Below are 22,451 nucleotides of genomic sequence, written 5' to 3'. Positions count from 1 at the left end.
TGAAATTGTAATTTTTCTCCTGTATGGGCGGGAGAACACACATTATGGAATATAATCAATGAATTTGTTTTATTCTGACTGTTTGCTTGAGAAAATTAGGTAAATGAGCAGTTGTGCATAAAAGGATATTAATTAATAAATCTATTTTTATATGTTTCACGTAATGTGGTAGGTAATTAGATAACTAAGAACTTCCATAGAGGGAAGCAGGTGGATGGATTCCCGACGAATCTAGTCCTATGGCAAGGTGGTCTCGGTTAGCCGAGAGCTTTTCCCAAAAACAAATGCTAGGAAGAAATTCTAGGAAGGGCCAATTTGCTAACTTACCTAGGGTTTGGTCTTGGAACCTGAACTGTAAATTATATTAGGGGAAAGGTATGGTGGCTACGCTAGAGCATTGCGAGGGATTTCATAAATCCTTAGTCTGCTATTGGAAAAAAGCGTTGTACTCCATGAACCAAGGGTAATGGCATTGCTCCTTCCAGACAAGAAGCCTCTCGAAGGACACCTTTAGATGTGAGTTAGTTGTTGATAGGTGAATGTTAGATCAATCAGGAACCTTCAGGTCGGTCCTCCGTGGGTAATGGAAGGACGCTTTGCTTGTGGGGTAGACCTAGAGAGTTAACCAACAGGATAAGATCCAATCATTCTAGTTAGAGTATGGATGTTGACGGTTGGAAGGTAAACTCTAGGGGACTACTAAAATGTTACTCGACACGTAATCAAAGGCGGGTACGTTACATGTCCTCTCTACCTTTGTATGTATCTCTCTTGGCCTATCTATGGCATTGTCCTGTGTGTGCGTGTGTGCGTGTACACATGCACGCATGTACATGTGTGTGTTTGTGTATGTGTGGCATCTTCTACATACATGTTGCAAACATTTAGCCCCAACACAATATATTTTCACACCCTATCACATCTTGACCTAGTAATATTACTATCATGAAAGCGAAGTCCATGACACAACACATGGTAAGAGCCATTGATTTTATATAGAAGTGATCCAAGTGACAATGACAAAGAAGATATGGGAGCCACACAAAATTACTAGGATATAAGGCAATGTGAGCATCATTAAAGAAAAAAGAATAGGATTATTCAACCATGGTATGTTGATAACAGGAGGAAAAAGAGAATGGATACAATTATGGCTAATTATTGGTTCAACACACAAAGAGCTTTGATATAGAGACTCAGAAAGACATTTCTAAGGATCTCCCATAACATCCTCTATTGAGGGATTTGTAGCCTTCGACATTGCAATATGATCAAGGATTCATGTCCAACATTAGGAGGACATAGTTACAAGTGAAAAGGCCTTGATAAAAAAATGAACTTTTCTTAAAGAGATTAATGTGTTTGTCCTTGGTTAATCATGATGAAAGTAGGGTGAAAAAACTAATCAAAATGGCCAAAATTGCAAAATATCTTGGGGTCCACAAAAGAAATTGGACTACAACAAATTCTCAATTACAATTTAAAGTTGATGGAGTATTGCCCTTGGAGACATAGGAAATACATTACACCCCTAAATCACATTATTATAAATGATATCAAAGACATTGTTTTGGCTTTTTAGATGATAAATATATGCGTATCCCCAAATAAAAAGGACATTTATTGTAAGCAAGTTGGGAGGTATGTAATTGTCACACATCCAATCGACTTGTTTGATAAGCCTTGAGTGTATGTCATTTTCATTACTTCTTATTCTATTACTTTAAGCTTCATATTGGTTAGGGCCTTGTCTATACTTCACTTTTTCTTACTACAAGAAGCACATTTTTTCTATTCTTCAGAAGAACAATTTTGAGATTTTAAATAATAGATTGAATCAGGAGAACTCTCTCTCTCTCTCTCTCTCTCTCTCTCTCTCTCTCTCTCTCTCTCTCTCTCTCTCTCTCTCTCTCTCTCTCTCAATCGAAAAGCATTTTCCATATTCAAAGTCATTCTCTTATATAGCAACCATTTTCCCTTCTTCTTCACATTGTAGTCACTCATTTTTAGATATTTCATTTTTGTGCTTAATTCATTGACATTACTAGTGCAATACGTTCTCTTCCCCAATCCTTGTCATGGTTCAAAGTACTATTTTAGTATATAAAAGTACTTTGTCTTCTACGATAGCACTTTCTCTTCTTCAAGAGACACTTTCTCATGTTCAAATGGTTTCTCTTTTCCAAAAAGCACATTTTCATGTTCAAACGAAAAAGACTCCTAAAGAGATGTGACCTTACTTGTGAGCAAAATGCCTTGTTGTGTAAATAGGGCAGTTTGCACCCTTTCCACATAGAGGGTAAATACACATGTAGCTTGTATGAAGCCTTTGGCACATAAAATTAAGAACATCCTTACAAAATATCATTTGGACATAATTAATGCAATAACATGTATATCTATATTTCAATTGCAATATGAAGTGTGGCTTCAAGGTCTCAAAACATCTCAAAGAGATCTACACATAGGTATAAGTTTCCTTAAATCTCTTGAAAAGCATTGCTTGCATACAAAAAAAAAAAAAACTTATGCTATATACATTGTATAGAAAATAAGAAGTACTTTTCACTAGTTTTCTCTAAGAGAAAACTATCACTATTTTATTCATCCATAGCTATAGGTCATGAAATGATCCCTAGAGAATGCTTTATAAGCAAGAAGCCCGATGTGTCACACTTTGAAGGTGTTTGGTTGTATTCCATATGTTCATGTGCCATATGAGCTATGAAAGAAATTTGATTCAAAGGAAAAACAATGTATTTTCATTGGATATCTTTTAGGTTAAAAAACATATCATTGTTATAATCCTATGATAGGTGAGTTCAAAGTGAGTAGGGATATTATTTTTTATGAGATGAGAAGTTTAGTATGCATCTAGTTGTGATGCATTGGATAATGATGATGATCATGTTAGTTACATGCAATTAAAAAGGAAAGAATCACGGATCCTTAGTGTACCAAAAACATCATCTAGTACTACATCCATAGTTAGCCCTTGGTCTTGGAGACTAAGGAGCAGTCCCACATCCTCAAGTGCATTTACTAGTGTTGCAGGTAACAAGAAAGGGAAGCAAAAAGTGTCAAATTGTAATGATGCACATGTGCTAGTCATTTGGGGTTTGATGGAGATTCCAATGGCTTAGAGCCTTTAAATGATGAGCTTGGTATTCCTTTAGTTATTAGGACACCTAGTATATAGAGAGCACATGGTAATATAAAGACTCCATTGAGTGATCTAGTGGTACGTAGGTCTAGGAGGGTGAGATACCCTATTAAAAGATTTGGTTTTGAGGTTATAAAACTTGCCATTATAATTATATGGTAAAGGTGTTTGAGGATGTTGAGCCCACTTTTTTTTAGGATGCTATTGGTCATGCTCATTGGGATGCAACAATGGATGAGGTGATGGTTGCATTAGAGGCCAGCAAGACTTGTGATCTAGTACTATTGCCTAAGGGAAAGAAAGCTATTGGCTATAAGTGGGTCTATGAAATAAAGCATAATTCAAATGGTCATGTTATCATATATAAGGCTAGGCTAGTTGCAAAATGCTATGCTTAAACATATGGTATAGATTATGAAGAGATGCTCAATCCAGTTGCTAGGATAGCAACTATTAGATGCATGATTACTTCGGTAGTAGCCAAAGGTTGGAGTTTGCAGAAAATTGATGTAAGGAATACCTTCTTGTATGGTGAATTGCAAGAAGAGGTGTACATGGAGTAGTCAACAAGCTATGAGGATTTAGAGCATCCCAGATATATGTATAGGTTAAAGAAGGTGCTCTATAGGCTAAAGCAAACACTTAGAGCATGGTCTAATAAGATAAAAAAGTATATTGTCAACATTGGATTTTATTATTTTGATGCTGATCACTCACTTTATGTGAGGCATGGAGATGTAATTTTGGTCATCATAGTCATCTATGTGGAAAACTTGATTATTACGTGTAACACGGACAATGGGATTATTGAAGGCAATGACCTTTTGAAGAAGAAGTTTGAGATGAAGAATTTGGGCGAGCTAAGATACTTTCTTGGTAGAGGTGATTAGATGTGATGATGGTATATGGCTATCCCAAAGGCAGTATGGCTTGGATATGTTGTCTAAGTATGATATGACAACATGTAACCCTCTTTCAATGCCATTGGAGTAAAATGTGAAGTTGAGTGTCGATATTGGGGATGAGATAGAAGACCCTACTATGTTCAAGAGGATAGTAGGGAGTATAATTTACATGACTATCACAAAGCCACAGACTTGGGTCATGATATTGACCTTGTCAGCTAGTTTATGTAGGTGCCTAGAAAGCCTGATTCAAATGCAATTAGCCACATATTGGGATATGTGAAGTCCACTTTTTATTATGGATTTTTTATGAGGTAAGTATAGATATACAAGTGTTTGGATACACAGGTACCAATTAGGTTGGTAACATGTCTAATAGAAGATCTACCAATGGATTCATATGTTCTCTTGGTAGTGCAATAGTTATGTGGAGTAGCAAAAAGAAACCTATACTTACTTTGTCGAGTATAGAGGCTAAGTACAAAGGTGCTGCTATGGTAGCATGTGAGGTGGCATGGCTGCAAAAGTTATTGGGTGATCTAGATGTGTAGGGGGATGTTCTAGTCGTCATTCATTGTGACAACATGAGGAGCATATAGTTAGCTAGAAATCTAGTGTTCCATTCTAGGACAAAATACATTGAGATGCATTACCACTTTATGAGAGAAAAGGTACTTATAGGTGAGATTGACTTGGTATATGTTAATACACAAGATTAGATAGCTAACATTTTCACAAAGGTGTTGGGTGTAGAAAAGCCTTGAAATTTTCAAAGCTTACTTGGAGTTGCAGAGATACAATTGAGCTTGAGGGGAAATGTTGAGATGGCAAGCTCAATATGTGTAGAAATTGATGATGGACCACCTGGTTAGATGGGTATGCACGTCTATGCTTAGCATGTAGACCGTCATTATGATCCTCACATAGCCACTGACTTATCACTTATTATATTTGATTTGTTGCACCTACCTACAATTGGCATAGTTATAGCACCACTCAATTAGTATAGTCAGTTATACACTATTTTGACTTAGAATGAGACCTTTCTTTATGTTGTATCTTATCTATACTTAGTGTACATTGTATTGTGTATGAAATAAGAAGAAAAAACTAGCAAGAAAATGTATTGGCATCCAACTCTCTTCTTGTGTTCTTAAGTGAGCTTCCTCTTGTATGTATGGTGTGTCTGGTGCAACAGCTCAAGCAAGTCCCCCACCACATGATTCTTAACAATGGAGTCCCAAAATGGCTTCCTTACATCCCTCCCTCCCTCTACCCCTATGCATTATGTTGAAGAATTTGTGGAGGAAACAGATTACACCAACCCCTATGCCTATTATGATGAAGAAGGTTGCCCTATTCTTATGGATTACTATCCATTACCTATCATGATGTTGGGATGTAGGATGTAACAAGGAATTATCCAACCCTATTGTTTGAATATTTGAATTGTAAGTGTGTGTGTATATATGGTGTCTTTCTTATATGCAAATGTAATATGAATAACTGCCTTTGCATCTAGTGTAGTAATTTTTGCCATACCTATCTCATGATATCCCACCTTTATCTTATCTCATTGGCAATTAACTTGATTGCATTACTATTCTATAAACATGGTTCCTTTCCCTACAATTATTTTTAAATGTCTCCTCTACCTGGTTATATGAACTCAGTCTGTATTTAATTGTGCCTTCATCTCGTAAAATAATTTCTACCATGCATGTCTCCTAGTTGTATTTATGATGAAATTTTTCAAAATTCCTTTCTCATTTTAGGTATCTTAATTGAGATCTTGGTACCATGCTCCCCCATTTATTTTGTTGTAGTTTTCCTAGTCATCATAGCCATTCTACTTTTTTATTAGCTTTGAAAAGATTTTATATAATCTTGTTGAATGATATTGGTGGCATTTAAAGTTCTAATCTGATGCACTTTTAATCTTTAATTCTAATGTACGTAGTTTGTTTTAACATCTCTGGTATTTAGAAATACTTGCTTAATTTTTGACATCATTTGACTTAACTTTTTTTTCTAATATTATTATTTCATTTTTATGACATAGACTCTGGACTATACCTTTTTTAGTAGTTCTTATGGCATTGTTTTACTATAAATCTGCTCATCTTTATGCAATTTATTATAACATGTCTTTACTTTGACAAATAGAAGCTCTTAATCCTTTTCAATGATGATCATAACCCTATGGTTCTTAATCCTTCAAGATCAATTGGCAATTATGCTAATTTGACCATCTTCTTAGTCACTCTACTTAGCCCTTTCTAAGTAAAATGTTTGTGTACTTTGACATTTTTTATATTTACTTGGAACTAGTGGTTGGCAATGTCTTGGTCCTTTGACATATGTGTAATGTACTGATCTAATCATTCTCCTTTGCTTAATCCCTATGGTATTATGCTAGGTTTTGAATTTCTATACATGGTCACTAGTTCAACTACTTAAGTGCTTGGCCTAATGCTTCATTGCTTAATGTACTTAGGTTCTTTAAGATTCTTTAAGATTGACTAATTAATAATGGTCTTCTTTAACCTTAATATTATTTAATAATCAATATTGCTATTGCCACAACCCCCCTTGTACCTTATGTTGGTTTCCCTTACCACACATTATTACCTAGGTTTTAATTAAACCTTTCTATCTTTTGAAGCCTGAGCTTTAATAAATTGTTCACTTCAATTAAACCTTTCTATTATTTTTAAATAAAATTGTCCACTTCAATTATCTTGTAATTGACTGCCAAAATGTACTCCTTAGTTGCTAAGATTGTTTTTGGAATGTGTTGGCCTATATTTTAATCCTAATTTGGGACTAAACTCTTTTCTCAAAATTTGTGTAAACGAAGTTCCTTTGTATCACTCTAGTTTTAGGGTGCTATTGAAAAGGATAAATTGATGCTAGTTTAGCCAAGAGCTTATAGATGCAAAAGCCTTTTTTAAATGTGGTATACAAGTTCACTTTATAGTAACTAGTTATCTTAATTCCCCTTTTAAGGATAAAAATCCCTTCTTGGGTTGGTGAGAAACAAAGTCCCTTTCGGCTTCCCTAGTTGATGTAAACTACATCTACCTCAATTCTTGACCAAGAGGTTATAAATTCATGAGCCTCCTTTGCTATTGAGCCATATTCTTGTCTTTATAGCATTACACTATTCTTAAGATGTTGTAGTTACTACAATTTTACACTTCTCAAGTTTTTGAAGCCTCTTGGAATAGCCATGTGGACATGAACAAGGTAAACTTGTTTCATGTTGGTGACAAGGATAGCAATTGAGTACCACTTTTGGCAACCTGCAATGTGAGTTTGATTATTTAGTCCCCACTAATAATTTGGTCACTTAGCTTACAAGTAATTGGTGGCAATTCTCCTTCATGAATCTATTTTTTTCTTCACTATGTCTTGGATATTTCTTGTAAACTAGGTTTTACTGGTTCTAAATTTGGCAGTCTATAATGCAATTTGCCATCTTATCTTGTATTGTAATCTTCACAATTTAGTTGTTGCATTAGCTCTTAAGCTATGTCTTGTTTAAACACTCAATCATGGGGATAGTAATATAATAGCTATCCTCTTTAACTTTCTATCAAGTCATGTAATCCTTCTTAATACCCCATTAACTCCTTGCTTCTTATTGTAGCACAATGGGTGGTACCTTGAGCTTCTTGCCTTTGGCTATGCGGATCCTTTACTTGCACATTTGTATGTTTGCCATATAGACAATGATCACATGAATTAAAACATGAAAAATCCAATGGTGAAAGATACTACAAATGGGTCAAGGCTTTCATTCATTTTAGGGATATATGCCTAAGATAGTGATGCCAAAGAGATACATGTGGAGATGTAACATAATCAAAAGATCCAAATGCATGTAAGGGATATACACTACCAACCTTGGTACCTCTAGCAAAAATGAGGTTGCCACTAGAATGAATGGAGTGCCAACACCAAATTGTAGTCTCACATCACCTATGCCAACAATATCACATACATGATCATCACCTAGTCTAAGGGAACCTGTAATAGTGTGGTAGGTATAAGATCAATGATGATGCGGGTTACATGAAAGGAAGTCCCCGAAATAAAGAAGCCAACACTAGAAGTAATTAGATTAAATATGGGCCAATTGAGCAACATCAAGTGAAGTAGCAAGTGTGTAATTATTTGAACTATAATCCAATGCATTTATCTCCTCAATCTTAATAGTGGACTTAAGAACATATTGTATCCTTATGTGACCCTTATACTCATAATAATGTCAAGTAATAGAGGACTTAGGACCGCAAAAATTACTATGTGATTGTCCATGAGATCTAGACCTTGACATGCCTTGCCATGCGCCTCTACCATGGTAGTTATTACCATATCCGCCATCATTACGATCCTTAACAATGAGTGCATGAGAGGTGTGAGTTGCATCAATATGCTTCCTATTTACTTCCTCAATAAGAAAGGCATCCACTACATCCTTGAGCTTAAACCCGAGCTTAGACCCCCATCTTTAGGAGCATTAGTACTTATAGCAGTGTGGGAGGTATCCCAAGACTCATAGATAGTAATAAGCAAGAATATGACATTTATTCTCTCATAGGTAATCCCCTACAAATTAAGAATGCTAGAAATGGAATGAAACTCATTCAAGTGAGCAGACATAGTAGTGGCTTTCATCATACCAAGGTCCTTGAGTTTCTTATGCCAATATAATCATACAACATGACTTTTCTTATCATTGAGACCACATATCTTCACCTAAAGCTCCAAGCACTACCTTCTATCTCAATGACATTGAAATAAACTTGCTTTGAAAAAGATAAGGTGATGGACTTGCATAACTCATCCAAGTTAGCCCAAGGCTCTATATTAAACTATCTTTATTCCTTTGCATTTCAATGATTGGATTTGCTTCTTTTAGACCAAGACCTACCACATCTGAGTCTTCCAATAATTGAAGTTATTGCTAGTTAACTTGTTTATGTTGAAAATGGTACTATCCCTAGAAGTAGATGCCATGACAAGTACAAAGTAAAGAGTGAATGGGATGTTGTAATTATAGTAAAATAGTCCCAAAGTTAGCCCAAAACTAAATGTATGAGGTGGGGTGCAATCTAATGTATGGTTATCCACAAAATAAATGCACTAGAGTGCATGTAACAAGTACCTACTCTCAAAGAGACTGCTCAAAATTGAATTTTAACATGGCTTCCATAAAATTGTAATAAATGGGTGTATAACTATAGGCAAAAGACCAAAAGTACAAAGCTTCCATTCCCAGGGACATCCAAGTAGCAACCAGGGTATACAACGCAACTACGAGTGCAAGAAAGAATGTAAACTACCAAGGTATCAAATCATGTCAGAGACCCAAAGACTTAGTAAGCTTGAGTAGTACTAAGAGGGTTTGGAGAGAGATATAGTTGGTGTAAACCTAGCTAGTTGGCTATCATGAAAGTTGTAGGTGAAGCTATCTTCTTGAGCTAAAGTTGATGTGATGAAGCTCCTCAAATGTGAGCTCTGATACTAGTTGAAAGGTGGAGCACAAGTGAAAGAAAGAGGAAGTAAGAGCTATGGATATTCAACACACACACACACACACACACACACAAAGCAAGCAGTATACAAAAAATCCAATAGTCACAATGTGTGACCTACCTTGCCCTTATTCTATTGTCATAGAAACAATAAAGAATAAAGTGATAGTGATGGGTGGTTGCCACCTACAATGTGCAAGTGTGCGGGCACTAAGTACATAGTGGATATGGGCAACGAGGCATATGTGGCCTTTTACCCCCAACACTCCATAATATCTATAGACCAATCTTAGAAAAGTATCTTATCACAAAATAAAATAGATGGTTTACCTTGAATTGTGTTGCATAACTATCAAACTACACCCAATGACATTTTAAGTTATATCCCTAATCCTTTAGCCATATGTTATGCAAAAGGAAATAGTCTTGGAAAAAAAAATGTATCATGTGTTTTTTCATCAATGATCTCTTTTACACATATTTTTTGGCACAAACATTACTTATATATACTAATATAGGCATGGGTATAACATAGATGTATCAATATTATGACCTCATAAAGGTATTGGTGCATTAATTGAGTTGCATGTTCATTGAAGGAATAGGTCTCTACAAATTCAATCAGTGAGAGCACTCCATCAAGATACCTTATTAGGGAATCTTTATATTGATGAATTTGTAGCCTATAGATAAAGTTATGTGTAATGAAGCTTCTAGTCTTCTCTTTTGTAAATACATGAATTCTAGAATCCCATTTGTACCATTGAAAGATATTTTCTCATATTCCTTTTTTCCACTCTTATTGAATCAAATTTCATTGTCTTGTAAGACCTTAATTAATAGTAAGAATGATGTATTGCTAGCCTCAATTGGATAGAAATATAGTATTTTAGTCACACACTAAGAAGAATTTCCAAAAATGCAATTTATATAATGAAATTAGACCCTTCAATTGCGTATTTTCTTCTATTGATATTACTTTTTTCATGTTCTTTCTCAATCAGGCATATGTAGAAAAGCACTTATCTTCACCAATAAATACTTTATGGTACTTGTAGCAACATTCATCGTATGTTGCATAACAGATAAATACTCATTTTTTTCTTCATTTTGTCGTAAAGACAATGTATACCTTTCTTGCTACAATTTACCATTGTGGATATCATCCTTTTTAGCATAACACTAGAATGCAATATGACTTGTTATGCCACCATAATGGCCAATAATACCAGAAATGCTAGAACCTCTATTCTACCATCTACCTCTTCCTCTAGAGCTCTCCCTACCTCTAAAGTTGCCACAACCTCCTAAAACCTGCATTTCACCAAACTACTAATTTAACCTGTTTTGATGGTTATAACCAGCACATCCAATGCCATTGTTGCTTAAAGAGGATCTACCACATCCTCTTTCTGAAGTTGAGTAAAATGCTTGGACATGTTTACTGCTTCTTTCAAATGATTCACCTTGCATGTTAATCTCTTCAATGATCATAAGAGAGATCAACTCATCAAAAATTGGAAACGGCTTTCAATGAAGACAAATGATTTTCAGGTCTTCCCATTATTAAGGCCACCCAAAATAGATAAAACTAAATCATCCTAATCATGTATTGCATCAATAGGTGCTAAGACATCTGCAATGGTTCTCACTTTAAAATATTCTTATTTATAGACAGCTTTCCTTTCTTCAAAGTATTCAACTCTTGCTTGAGTCTAATAGTTAACTATACCTCAACATAGTGTTATCAGTGACTATAAATAGCCAATATATTACCTTCTTGTCTTTTGCATTTCATTCTTTCCATGATTTTAATTCTTTTGTAGTCACAGGATTACTTAGCTTTCACTCCTTTGTTCACCTGAAACAAATTCATAGAGGTTTTTTTCAATAAGTTTGTCATAAAAAACTTCCATGATGGCAAAGTTGTTCTTGTCCAGCTTCTCAATGATGGGGTTTCCATTGTTCTCTGTCATTATCACCGAATCGATTTAAAATAGGAAGTAAGTCTTTTGCAACCTTTTACAACAATTGCACAACAACACACCAAGCAGTCTCTTTCAATGACTGCTCAATAATGCATGTAATCTACAATCTATTTGCATATAAAAGTTATATTTTCTTCCTAGAAAATACTTCAAAACTTGCAAATTCAAATTTTGTAACATGTGCACCCACTTTTGGTCAATACAACCAAAATCACAATATATCCTAAAACTATTGCCTGTAACCTTGCGAGTCTAAAACATGGCCCAAAACAATCTAAGATGGCTAGAAAAACCTAAATGGCTTGTCTAAAAAATATACAGTGCTAAATGGCTTATCTATATAGAATATACAATGTTTTGCTCACACACCAAATCTCATAGCAATCTAAGATTTTTACTCCTTCATGCTTCCTATGCCTCCACATGAACTATATATCCAAGAGAAAGAGTGGAATAATGGGAGAGTTTCCTACCTGTTGCTTGCTTGCTCTCTCAAATCCTTGCTTCTCCACCACTTATATACCATTTCAAGAATCGGATAGTGGGGGGACTTGCTTGAGCTCTACACCAAACATACACTATACACATAAGAGAAAGATCACTTAAGAACACAAGAAGAGATATTGGATGCCAAAACATTTTCTTGTTGTTTTTTTCTTATTTTTCCATACACAATACAATGTGCACTAAGTATAGATAAGATCAATATAAAGAAAAGTGGCCTACTGAGTCAAACAATGCATAATTGACTATACTAATTGTATAGTGCTATAACTACCCCCATTGTAGGTAGGTGCAACAAACCAAATATAATAAGTAATAAGTCGGTGGATATGTGAGGATCATAATGACTACCAATGTGCTCAGTGTAGACATGCAAATCCGTCTAACTAGGTGGTCTATCATCAATGTCCACACATATTGAGCTTGGATCTCAACATCCATAATAAGCTCCATTATACCAAGAGCATCCACAGTGAGCAAATGGTCAATTTTATTTAGAGCATCCTAAGAGGAGGTGATTTCCATATGTATTCCACATGTTGCCCATAAGGTTCCAACTAACTTTAAGACTTCAATAACCTTCAAGAATTCTTGTTTTACTTCTTAATATCAAACACGAGGTCTTCAGTTGTGTTAAGATCTATCCTACCTTGATTGAGTTCAAGATCCTACTAGTGCTCTAAGCTTTTCTCATCCCTATTTCTTTCTTTATGGAGATCATTAATCTAAAATGTAGCTTTATTCAATACATTATTCATATTGGTGGTTGATCTAGAGCTGATTTGCCTACCATGGTCTCAAATCTTTTCATCGTGGATTCTTTGATGAAAGCTTTGGTTACACCCTTCATAGTTCGGCTTTCAACTTGGAATTGTTTCAAAGGACTCCTTACCTTGGATGCATAATCTATCATGCTCTCCTCTTACTATTGCTTCTTTTATTTTCAAAAGATTTTTTGTGTTTTTAAAGTTAAATTTAAAATGTGGGAAGGTTGTACCTGAACCCACTACCCTACGCATGAATAGAATTTTCCCAAGCTAAGTGGCATGGTTAAGATGACACATGCATCCGTGCGCATGGACAGTAGCAAATTAACTATGTACACAGAGCATAGGGCACGTAGACAATGGTTTGCAGGCCCTCATACAAGAACAGGGCCTAAAGAACCAGTGGGAAAACATGCATAGAGTTGTAGCACGGGGGAGGCGAGAACAGAGCATGTGATGCAGGAGCAAAGGGTGACAAGGGGTGGGGTTGGTGGGAATGGGAGTTTAGGAAGGGATAGGGGAGGAGGAGGTGAAAAGGAGGAGAGGGCAAGGAGGGAGGAAGCAGAGGTGGGGGAGAAGGTGGATGAGGAGGACGACAAGGAGAAGGAGAGGGCAAGGAGGGAGGAGATGGTGAAGATGGAGGGAGGGCAGCAAGGAGGTGGGGGTAGAGACTAGGGCCGTTGGGTGGGGGACGAGGCAAGGTACTGTGCAAGGTGGAGTGGTGAGGGAGGCAGGTAGAGGGAGTAGGGCTAGGGGCATTGGGAGGGGTGGGGTAGGGTAGGGTAGGGCAGGTAGAGGGAGTAGACCAGCATAGGTGAATACATAACCAGAAGTGGACTTCCTACTATCTGCATGTCTTGCATAATTAGATTCTATGTACCCCACAACTTTTGTATCGTGGCTTCCATAGCAAATGCACATATTTGTTGTGCCCTTTAGGTATCTCATGATACCCTTCATGACATCCCAATGTTTCTTGCTAGGTGTAGCCATATAGTGTGCCACAACACCAACTATAAAGGCAATATCTAGATGAGTGGATATCATGGCATACATCAAACTGCCCATGGCTGATGCATAAGGGAACTTGCTCATCTCCGCCCTCTACTCATCTATCTGTAGACAATCAGCATGTGAAACCTTCACATAAGAAGGTAATGGATAGCCAAGAGGCTTCATGTCTTGCATGTGGAAATGCTCAAGGACTTTATGAATGTACTCCCTCTGTGAGAGGTAGAGTAGTCCCTAATGTTGGTTGCGCTTAATGCGCATACCAAGAATGTGAGAGGCCTATCCCAAATCCTTCATCTCAAAGCTCTTCTTCAGCTAAGATTTGAGAGCATCCAACTCATCATGAGCTTTCTCTACTATCAGCATATCATCCACATAAAGTACCAAAATAAGCAATGAGCAATCAGGGCTTTCTTCGTGTAAAGACACAGATCCATAGCACTCTTGTTGTAGACCTGTGACTGCATAAAGGCATCAAACTTATGATACCACTCCCTAGGTTCTTTCTTCAAGCCATAAAGACTTTTCTTCAACTTGCACACTAGGTGCTCCCTGCCAGGTTCTGCAAAGCCCTTAGGCTACTCCATGTAAATTTCATCATGCAAATCCCCATGCAAGAATGCATTCTTGACATCCATCTAATACATGTCCAAGTCAAGTTGTGCGACTAAGGCTAAAACCAAGCCTAGGGTGGTCATCTTGACCACAAGAGACAAGACTTCATCAAAGTCAACTCCATGCTCTTGTTTAAAGCCTTTAGCAACAAGTCTTGCCTTATAAGCTGCCTTAGGGTGTCCAGGGGTACTTTTCAGCTTGTACACCCATTTTCATGGCAAAGTCTTCTTGCCATTAGGCAATCCAACCAAATCCCAAATCATATTCTTATGCACGGATTCCATCTTAGACTGCATAACCCTCTCCCCCAGGAGAAGTGGCTATAACCCCTACGCATAGCCTCATTATAGGTAAGAGGCTCTCTTGCATTTGTAACCACCAAGACATAATGCATCAAGGGCTCAAATTGACCAGGTGGACGTCTAGCTCTAGTAGACCACCGTCTTACTACAAGCCGTGCTGCATGTCTAGCATCCAATCAAACACCATGGCCATGTGTACCAACTACTGCCGTAGGCTGTCCAACTGGCTATGCAGGAGGCTCCTCCTGGAATATAATCCTATGTATCTCTACCACCTTCTTAGGCTACCTATGCATCTTATCTTCATGGAAGACTACATTACAGATGTGGATGACTTTCTAAACATGCAGATCCCATAGGTGATAACCCATCTCACCTGCATCTCCATAGCCAAGGAAAACGTTTGACACTCTTAGGATCCAACTTAGTCCACTTGTCCTTGTGCACATGGAAGAAGGCCTCACATACAAAGACAAGTAGATGCATATAAGATGGAGGTTTCTCAAATCCATACCTCCTCTGCAACCTGAAAATCCAAACCCCTGGAAGGTGATCAATTGATGACATGCACAACTATACTAACTGCCTCAGCCCAAAAGATCTGTGGTAGGCCTACATGGATAAGCATAGTGCGTACACGCTCCTAGATGGTTCTATTCATCCGCTCAGCCAAACCATTCTAGGGTGGAATATAGGGGACGGTTAGCTGACACTTAATACCCCTCTCCTCACATAGCTACTCAAAGGCATGTGACACATATTCTCCCCCATTGTTAGTCCTAAGGCATTTTAGCTTATGCCAGTCTGGTTCTCAACCAATGCAAGCCATCTCTGAAAACCATCTCTGAAACACAACCAAGACATCTAACTTAAGCTTAATGGGGTAAGCCCAAACTTTACACGATAAATCATCAATGAACGTCACAAAATACTTTGCACCACCCATAGGCTGATAGGGCATGGGCCCACACACATCCAAAATATACTAATGTTAGGGGCTCACTCATGCATGTCCTACCAAACTTCTTATGTGTACTCCTAGGATGTGTGTTATAAAGACAATGCTCATATGAATCAAAGTACGCATAGTCAAGGGGCGGCAAGTACTACAAACTAAAAAGAATTTTAATTTCCTTCAAGGACATATGGCCCAAACAAGCATGCCAAAGAAAAACATGTGAAATGAAACTGACTAACAAAACATGGTCAACAGAGGACCCATCAACTACAAGAGGATAGAGGCTGCTAGCCTTGGCACCTCTAGCTAGCATAAGTCTGCCACCAATGATCTTCTGGGCAAAATCCCCAAATGAAACATGAAACCCATCATCATCAACTTTCCCTACAAACATAAGACTACATGTAAGCATAGGTACATGATATGCATCCTGTAACAGAAACATTCTGCTAGTAGAGAACTGCAGCCGTACATCCCCAATGCCAACAATAGTAAGTGACTTGTCATCACCCAAATGAACTGAACCAGAGACAGTGCGGTAAGAATGGAACCACTCACGGCATGGTGTAGCATGAAATGAAGCACCAAAATCCAAAAGCCAACACTGCGCATACATAAGTGAACCTCAATCAATGGTGTAGCATCCCAAGAACTAGCTACATGTACTCCCCATTGGAGTTATCAGTCTGCATGACACTTATCTCCTCGATTTTCACACTGGATTTCGTAGGCATAATGCTACGATTTCAGGACTTTTCATGTACTTTGTCTTTCCCCTTCTCTTTTCGCTTCTCATTGTGCAACTCATGACACTATGGGCATATATGACCCTTCTAGCCACAATGATGACATGTCATATTAGCATTTCTCCCATATGACTTGCTTGCATGACTTATCACATGACTTAGACCTAGACTGCTGGGAGTCTCTGCCACGACTATTCCCACAATCATTCTTTCCAGTACCATCTCTGCCTCTAATAGTCAAAGCATACAACACACGAGAGGCATCCAAGTTCTTACTGTTAATCTCTTCCTGTAGAAGAGCACTCTCTACATCAAGCAAGTTCAAAATAGTAGCAGAAGCACATAAGGCAGTGCGGAATACATCCCATGACTCACGCAAAGTCCCAAGCAAAAACAATGGAGTAACCTCATCATTGAAGGTAATGCCCTGCGAAGTCAAGCTCTTGAGAATAGCATGGAATTGGTGTCAAGAATGTGGGAGAGAAGGAAGGAGTCTCACTTGAAGCTTTCTTGCTTGCACAATGGGGGAATACACACAAGGGTGGAGGCTGAAAACAGTTTTCCTCTTCTTAGTTGTGTAAGCCAAAAGAACTCAAGTACAAGGAAATAGAAGAACCCTATATATGGGTCTCAAACCAAACTCAACTAACTAAGGTGACATACTAACTGAGCCACGAACTAGAATAGATAAGGATAGCTATCATGTAGCTATTATTCATGGGCGGTGTACCAACCGCGTCTGCAACTAACAAGTCGGTGACATAAATACACAACGGTCACCCTGGCGTATCACGAGTGGAGCTCGATATCTCAACACTCCCCCTCGAGCTCAATCCCAATTCCTGCACACCAAGCAGGTCTCTGAACTTGCGCAGCTTCTCTGCGCCCAATGCCTTCGTAAATATGTCAGCTACCTGATCCTCTGTGCTGACATAAACTAGATCAATAAGACCTAGTAAAACCCTCTCTCGCACATAGTGATAATGCACCTCAATGTGCTTTGTTCTAGCATGATAGACTGGGTTATTTGCCAAGTGTATACTACTCATGTTGTCACAATAAATGACAACTGGCCCATCTGTAGACTGATGCATATCATAAAGTAGCTTATGCAACCAAGCTACCTCACATGCAGCCATTGCTGCACCCCTGTACTCAGCCTCTGTGCTCGACAAGGCAACTGTAGGCTGTTTCTTGCTGCTCCAAGTGACTGCAGCACTCCCAAAAGAGAACACATATCCACTGGTAGATCGTCTATCAGAAATACTACCAGCCCAATCAGCATCAGTGTATCCATGCAACTGTATCTGAACCCCAGTCTCATAAAATAGTCCATACTGCAATGTGGACTTCACATACCTGAGTATGCGTCTAGCCGCATCCAAATGTGGTTTCCTTGGAGCCTGCATAAACTGACTTACCAATCCAACAGCATAGCTCAAATCTGGCCTGGTAATAGTCATATAAATCAAACTTCCTACTATGCGTCTGTACATAGTAGGGTCTTCCAGAAGCTCACCTGCATCTGTGCTCAGCTTCACATTCTGCTCCAAAGGAACTGAAATAGGCTTACAGCCAGTCATCCCATATTTGGACAGCATGTCCAATCCATACTGCCTCTGCAAGAGCTGTATCCCACTTGGTGATCTAATCACCTCAATGCCCAAGAAATAACGCAACTCTCCCAAATCCTTCATCTCAAACTTCTGCTTCAATAGCATTTTCACATGAAGGATATCTTCATCACTGTCACCTGTCATAATCAAATCATCAACATAAATGACAAGCAGCATAATACATTTCTCTGTTTTTCTCACATAAAGTGAGAAATCTGCCTTGGAAATCTGAAAGCCAATAGTGACAAGATACTGTCCTATCTTGTCAGACCATGCTCTAGGTGCTTGCTTCAAACCATACAAAGCTTTCTTCAACCTGCAAACAAACTCAGGATGAACAACATGCACATAACCTGGTGGCTGCTCCATATAGACCTCTTCTTGCAAATCACCATGCAAGAAGGCATTCTTTACATCCATCTGATGTAAAGACCATCCCTTTGATGCAGCCATAGCAATGACTGCTCTTACGGTTGCCATCCTTGCAACCGGACTGAATGTTTCTTCATAGTCAATTCCATATGTTTGTGCATACCCCTTGACTACTAATCTTGCCTTGTATCTGTTCACAGAACCATTTGCATTGTGTTTCACCTTATAAACCCACTTACAGCCAATTGCATTCTTACCTTTAGGTAAAGGTACCAATTCCCATGTAGCATTTGCTTCCAAGGCATCCATTTCTTCATCCATGGATTTCTCCCATTTTTCTTTTCCCATGGCTTCCTCAAAAGAAGTGGGTTCTGGTTCCTGTATTACTTTGACCATATATGCATAGTGAATGGCTGTAAATCCATCATATTTCAGCCTATCCACAGGATACCTAGCTCTCGTAGACATGCGCAAAGTAGGTTCACTCCCAGGTGCTCTCAAAACATCCCTGGTCTTCCTTACTCCAGGTGTAACAATAGAGGGAATACCCAACTCATCATCAATGCTCTGCTCTGAGCCACTCGATTCACCATCCACATAAGAGTGACCTGCATTCACATCAAACATGGGCTGATCAACCTTCTCTTTTCCTTTTCGTGATACCTGCATACCACTATCTGCATTGCTTTGAGAAGATTCTCCTGATCTCAATCTGCCTGTCCATGGCGAAGAATGTGAACCACTGCTAGAGGACGCTCCAGGTCCACTAATATTTTGTGACTGCTGCTGTGAATTCTGTGCAGCATTACCATTTTGTGCATCTACATCATCAATCACATTTACTGGTTTATACCAGCTACTCATCTCATCAAAAACAACATCTCTGCTCACTGTAAACTTACGAGTAGAAGGGTTATAGCATCTATACCCTTTTTGCTGCAGAGAGTAACCAATAAAGATGCACTTCTCAGCTTTTGGATCCAACTTGGATCTCAGCTCATCTGGCACATGTACATAGGCAATGCAATCAAAAATTTTCAAATGAGAAATATCTAGTTTCCTACCAGTATACCTCTCCTCTGGAGTCATTCTATGTATTGCTGCAGTGGGAGTCCTGTTCATTATGTAGACTGCTGTAGCAGCTGCTTCAGCCCAATAAAAATCTGGCAAGTCTTTTTCATTGAGCATGGCACGAGATACCTCTCCAATATGCCTGTTTTTCCTTTCTGCAATTCCATTTTGTTGTGGGGTATAACTGCATGAATATTGCTGCTTTATGCCATGCTCCTGCAAGAACTTTGCAAACTCATTTGAGAGGTACTCTCCCCCTCCATCTGACCTTAGGTATTTTATTTGCAGACCTGTTTCTTTTTCAGCCATAGCTTTAAGGGTTTTGAAATGCCCAAAAACTTCACTTTTCTTTTTCATAAAATACACCCAAACTTTTCTGCTATAGTCATCAATAAAAGTGACAAAATAATGACAGCCTCCAAGAGATGCAGCTTTAGTAGTCCACACATCAGAGTGGATTAATTCCAATGGCTTCTCACTCTCTTGAACATGTCTAGGAAATGGTTTCCTTGCCTGTTTTCCAAACTGACAGGCTTCACATACCTTATGCATTTCTGCAACCTTGAATTTTGGCAATCCTGCAACAATATTTTGGGCCTGCATTGATTTAAGTCGTTGTACATTAACATGACCAATGCGTTTATGCCAGATATCAATATCTGCAACTACACCAGTTCCATGTGCAAACATTGCTGCACTCAATTCAGACATGTCTGCATCCAACGTAAACATTCTGCCCTTCTTCTTTCCTTTTGCTATCAAGCGACCTTTATTTTTCATATCCTCAACAAAGCATCCATGAGGATTAAATCTGACCTGCAAGCCCTGCTCAACCATTTGACCGACAGAAACTAGATTCTTAGTGATATTCGGGACATGAAATACATCGGACAGGTATTTCTTTTTCCCATCCTGCATAGACAAGGGAATTTTTCCAATCTGCACAATAGGATGTGCAATATCATCACCAGTCTCCACAAATCCTGGTTTTTCCATTTTCCTTGCATCCTCCATCCATTCTGCATGACCTGTCATGTGGTTTGATGCACCTGAGTCAACATACCATACATCATTGCTTTCTTCTGCACTTGTCACAGAATTGTTCATGTGCTGCACCATGAACAAATGTTCATTTCTGTCATCACCCTGTCTGTTAGAAGATGCATAATTCCCTTGTTGCAGTTTTCCATTCATGATGTCATTCTGCTTTTTATAGCAATCTTTAGCCATATGACCCATTTTACCACAGTAGTAGCATTCAACATTACTGTTTGCATTTTGACCTCTTTGCCATCCACCACGACCTCCTTGGCTCCCCCTGCCTCTAGAGTTACCACGTCCTCCTCCATAGGACTGGTTTTCTTGAGTTTGCTGCATATTCTAATTTCTACCACGGCCTCCAAATCGGCCTCCTCTACCTCTACCTCTACCTCTTCCAGCATTTGAGTAGAAGACAGCTTCTTTTGAAGTTCCTCCTGAAGAAGATGCACCACCATTTCTCTATTCCTCAGAAATTAGAAGAGCAATCAACTCCTCAAAATCAGGAAATCTTTCACGAACTGAAATGGATGTCCGAAACTGTGCATAATCCTTTCCTAGACCATTCAAGGTCACAGAAACTAAATCATCATCTTCCACTGGTGACCCAATGGAAGCAAGTGCATCTGCAATCTTCTTCACCTTCATGTGGTAGTCGTTGATGCTCATATTTTCTCTTTGCACATTGTGCAACTCTTGCTTGAGCTGCATTTTCCTGGCTTGCGTATTTGTGCTATACATCTTTGACAGAGTATCCCATGCCTCCTTTGGCGTACTTGCATCCTGAATATGCACAATCATAGAGTCTAAAATGCTGATTGACAGCCAGTACATAACTTTCCTGGCTCTCTCATGCCATGCTTTGAATGCCTGCATTTGCTGTTGATTGGGAACATCAGGAAGAACTGGTTCTTCTTCATTTCCTGCAACAAATTCCCAATATCCTTTTCCCATAAGGAAATTCGTCATTCTAAACTTCCATGCCTGGAAGTTGTTCTTATCAAGCTTTTCAGTTACAATCTGTGAAAGAGAGTCAGACGCCATTACAGAACGCTGCAAAAAATTCTGTCACTACAAAAACTCAGCTTCACCCTCACAAGGGCAAATCTGCAAAACTGGCGAAAGTGGTATTTGACCACACAGTCACTTCCTAGTGACGATTTTGCATAAACAGGAACCAAGGATAATTCTGAAACTCCCAATGTCTCTGCGCACAAGCATACGATGCAATTTCTACAGTAACTTTTCACCGACCTGTAGAACAGTGGCTGCACAGCATAAAACTGAGCCTTTTCCTGAGTGCGTGCAGAAAACTTCCGTCTGCAAAACAGGCCCCGAAATGGCCTCAAATCAAAAAAACAAGGTCGCCAGTAGCTAAAGCTCTCTCCCGCAGCATATACTGCCCTTTTGCTTCATCGCGAAGGGCGTCTCAACCTGAGACAATGCACTCCTACACTTTCCGGCTGTGCTACCTGCAAAGATCTGCTCCCAAAACAGAAAATGAAAGCAACACTGCTCCTCTTACCAGACCACCGCGAGCTTGGCTTGCTTTCTTGAGCTCCTTACCACGAACAAGGCTCTGATACCATGTCAAGAATGTGGGAGAGAAGGAAGGAGTCTCACTTGAAGCTTTCTTGCTTGCACAATGGGGGAATACACACAAGGGTGGAGGCTGAAAACAGTTTTCCTCTTCTTAGTTGTGTAAGCCAAAAGAACTCAAGTACAAGGAAATAGAAGAACCCTATATATGGGTCTCAAACCAAACTCAACTAACTAAGGTGGCATACTAACTGAGCCACGAACTAGAATAGATAAGGATAGCTATCATGTAGCTATTATTCATGGGTGGTGT

This window comes from Lygodium microphyllum, chromosome 4, assembly GCF_053477565.2.
Source record: "Lygodium microphyllum isolate KBCC chromosome 4, Lygodium_microphyllum_v1.1.10, whole genome shotgun sequence".
Classification (NCBI taxonomy): Eukaryota; Viridiplantae; Streptophyta; class Polypodiopsida; order Schizaeales; family Lygodiaceae; genus Lygodium; species Lygodium microphyllum.
The sequence above is the reverse complement of the archived record's forward strand: the minus strand, read 5'-3'. Positions refer to the sequence as shown.